This window comes from Amblyomma mixtum, chromosome 10, assembly GCF_055824585.1.
Source record: "Amblyomma mixtum isolate Tamu chromosome 10, ASM5582458v1, whole genome shotgun sequence".
Classification (NCBI taxonomy): domain Eukaryota; kingdom Metazoa; phylum Arthropoda; class Arachnida; order Ixodida; family Ixodidae; genus Amblyomma; species Amblyomma mixtum.
The window spans coordinates 145,487,253-145,491,327 of NC_143021.1; positions in this window are offsets into that span (position 1 = coordinate 145,487,253).

Consider the following 4,075-nt stretch of genomic DNA (forward strand, 5'->3'; position numbering starts at 1 on the left):
AAAGAATAGATTAGTGTCGTCAGCGTACAGGATTATATCTGGTGTATGTGGGATGCTTGTGATGTCATTTATGTAGATCAAAAGAGAAGCGGGCCAAGTATGGAGCCTTGCGGAACACCGTGTATGACATGAGATGTGTTCGATTTGCTATTGTAACGCTGGTGTACTGAAGGCGGTTTTGCAGGTAGCTCTTTATTAGGTCCCACGGTGCTCCTCTAATTCCATAGGAGTAAAGTTTTTGCAGTAGAATGTGATGCTTAACAGAATCAAAAGCTTTTTTGAAATCGATAAAAACACCTATTGTATTTAATTTGCGTTCGAAGTTCTCAAGTATTTAGTCTTTCACGTTCAGCAGTGCCATTTCCGTGGACTTCTGCTTCTGAAAGCCGTACGTGCCTTGATAATAACATCGTCCTTTTTAAAAAAATTCCTCAATCGCACGTTTAGAGCTGCTTCGACAACTTTAGAAAAAATAGAGAGAACAGAAATTGGCCTGTAATTTTTAAGGTCTGCTCGATTACTACCCTTAAAAACAGCAGATACCTTTGCGATTTTTAGTTTCTGAGGAAATGTGCCAGAACTTATAATGACGTTGCATATGTGAGACAGTGGTTCACTGATGAAATGTGATACTGCTTTGATAGGTTCGGGTTTTAGTTGATCTATGCCACAAGCACTGCTGTTGTTTAGATTCTGGGTTAAGCTATTTATTTCTATTTCTGTAGTGGGAGAGATAAAAATTGAGGCTTCTACTTTGGAAGTTATATATGAAGTTGCGTCAAGATCATGTATTACAGATTGGTTGGTTTATGGGGTTTAACGTCCCAAAGCGACTAAGGCTATGAGAGACACCGTAGTGGAGGGCTCCGGAAATTTCGACCACCTGGGGTTCTTTAACGTGCACTGACATCGCTCATGTATTACAGAGGACACCGTGGTCCCGGAATTTAAGAAATGCTCATTGAATTTGTTTGCCAGCGGTTCGCCGGAAAAAGGTACTATTTTTTTTATTTGAGTTGTTTGCCATTAGGCATAATGAAAAAGGGAAATAAAGTTATAAAATTACTCGGCTGCTCATTTCCTGAAGCTAGATCATGCACCATTTTCCAAAGATTACTTGAGTTGCGACGTGTATAAGTGAGTTTTTTTTTTACACTAAAGAGAGCGTGCTCTCTTGATATGAGAGCCCAGTTTATTTCGTAAAAATTCGAAAATATAAGCTAAATTTTTCATTTTTATGAAAAGGGCGAACACTTATCCCGCTGTGTTATTCTCTTCAGGAGAGATGCATCTATCCACGGTTTTCTGGACTTTTTATGTTTCTTAAGTTCCACCAATAGAAACGCTTTTTCATACATTTCTTTCATCGTTTCTGAAAATATGTTATGTGATGCGTTGGCATCACACGTCGTAGAAACTGGATGCCAGTTCGTATTTTGAACCAAGCGTTGAAAATAAGCTATATTTTCTGGATATATTCTTCTATACATAATGGGTGATTCTGATGCGGAAACGTGTCGTTTTTTTGTGTTCCGTTCGAAGAAATTAAAAGTCGGCATATGATCACTTTGTCCTGTCGTGATCACGCCCGCGTCAGAATCACTGGTTTCTTGGTATGCAAAGCATAGATCAAGAAGGGTTTCTGATACGTTTGTCACTCGTGTCGGTACATGGAGAACATTTCGGTAGCCAAACGGAAAGAAGATGTCTAAAAGCTTTTGTTTGTTTCTGTCAGTTGATAATAAATCAATATTAAAATCACCGGAAACGAGTACCGGAAGTGCAAGATGCAGGCAATATTCTAAAAGGGTTTCAAGGAACACAAAAAATTGGAAGCAATACCAGACAGGGGTCTGTACAAAACTAAAAGCACAAAATTTACGCATTTTATCATTAAACACTCCTAGTTGGCGTTTAGCAATGAATATTCCGATATGACTTGCAAGTCAAGTTGATTTTTCACATAGAGCGCCACACCTCCTCCTCTCTTGCATTTTCGCGATACTGAGGCACATTTGTACCCGGTGAAGTGAACATTCGGGAAATCTTCAGAGAACCAGGTTTCAGTGGAACATAGAAATGACGAATTTATGGCATAGAAACTCAAGAAAGGTAGTCACAGATTCTTCTTTGTTTCTGAGACTGCGTGCGTTTAAATGAAGTAAGGACAATTGCCCTTTATCAAGAGAAGCTCTTACACGTCTAAAGAAAACAGAATCATGGTAGCTGTTCATATCAACGCATGACGACATCAGCCTGTAATGCGTGTTAGCGAAGTACAAACGGTTTATTGAGTTCATCGTATTTCCTGTAGGTCGCCCATCGTGCTGATTCTGATGGTTCGGCTACGCAGGGTACGCCGAACGTAAAACTTTCCGTTTTTGCACCAAGCAAGCTTGTATTCCATCTCACTGGCTTTCGTCCTCACGTGCCAGAACAGTTCTTTGTTCTGCGCAGTCAAATTTTCGTTCAAATACACCTTCGAATTACTTTCCTTCAAACTGCTTTTTTTAGCAAGCCATCTGTCACGAGTTAGGCGGGAGATGAAGCGTACTAAAACAGGAGCGGGCTTATCAGTTGTGTCCGTGGTTTTCCCAGAGGGTAGCCGGTGGGCGGCTTCAATATCTGATTCAGAAAGCTGAAGAAGCTCAAGATCATCAGCCAGCCGGTTCAGTTCAGCCAGCAGGTTTTCGTTGGTATGCTGAGGCAATCCATGTATTTCTAGATTAAGTCGTCTGCTGTACTGATCGAGATCATTGACATGCTGCTTGAGTTTGTCGATTTCCTGTTCCTTGGCTTCCAGCTCAAGCTTTTCCGCCTTCTTCTTTAGGCTAGCGATATCATCTTTTTGCTGCATCATTTATGTTAGCACTTCGTCATACTTATTGGACATTTCCTATATAGATTTTTCGATGCCATCTACAGTGGCAACGATACTCTGAAGAGCATCAACTTGAGTCTTTGTTGTTAGCAGCTCACGTAGCTTTTGATGGATTTCTGAAATTCTTTCTGAAAGATTTATTTCGACTTCGGCATTTTCTTATGTGTTGTTTGATTTGCTTCGTGCTTTCGCAGTTTTGCACGTTGCACATTTCCAAGAGCTTCTAGCGGGCTCATTTTTCTTTTTTGTGCGCATTTTCAGTTACTCCTGAGCATGATCCGACATGATACTGGTATGTGCACTTTGAGTATGACAGGTATGGTTCATCTTCATCCATGGATTCATGGCAGGCAAAACAAGTGTGAAGCATTATAGGCTTTCAGCAGCAGTGGCAACCGTAACTTTTACAAAAGATACCAAAGAATCTATTCCACCAACCTGCAAAAGGTAAAATGCAGTTTTCAGGCGCCAATTCGGGAGAGCGTCCGGTGCCACTGCTGCTGAGCGCATGCTTGCCTGGATGGGTGTTCTGCCGACACAGCATGCAGTCTCGACTTGGAGTCGCGTACCTTCCGTTCGGAAGGTACGTTGGAGTCGCGTACCTTCCGCATTATTTCCCAATTCGTAGCGATGTTCTTTCGCGATGCCCTGCTTTTTTCTCTTCACGTTTTACAAGGGGACATAGCCATGTTATCGGTGGAGTGACCCGATACTATTTTCCACCTTTGAATACTATGCACAGATCAATCAGGGCTGAACGAAATTTTCGAAGCGAAGAGCTTCACTAGGCTAGTCAACGCCATGCTTCGCGTGAGCCGGAGGCCAGATTTGCGACTTCTGCGCATGCGCGAAACCGAGCGACGTGACACACGGCGCAGGTGGCCGCCGCCGCACGCTGCTGCGCATGTACGCTGCCGCTTCTCGTCGGCGCCACCGTTGACCTTTCGCCGCAGCCGTGCGCAGTGCGCATTTGAAAGGAGGGGTATATAAGGCGCGCTTGCCCATAGAACGGGCGCGGACACTTGCCATGGAAGAAGAAGAAGTAACAGTCGGACGGCGCAGAAACACCGATCCAGAAGTGGTATAGCTTGGAAGTCGGCTCAAAAACAGCGAGAGCTTTTCGCTTCGAGATATCCAGGCTTAACCATAGCTAAGCCACAGCAAATTTTTTAGGTCAATTTGTCCTAAATTAAT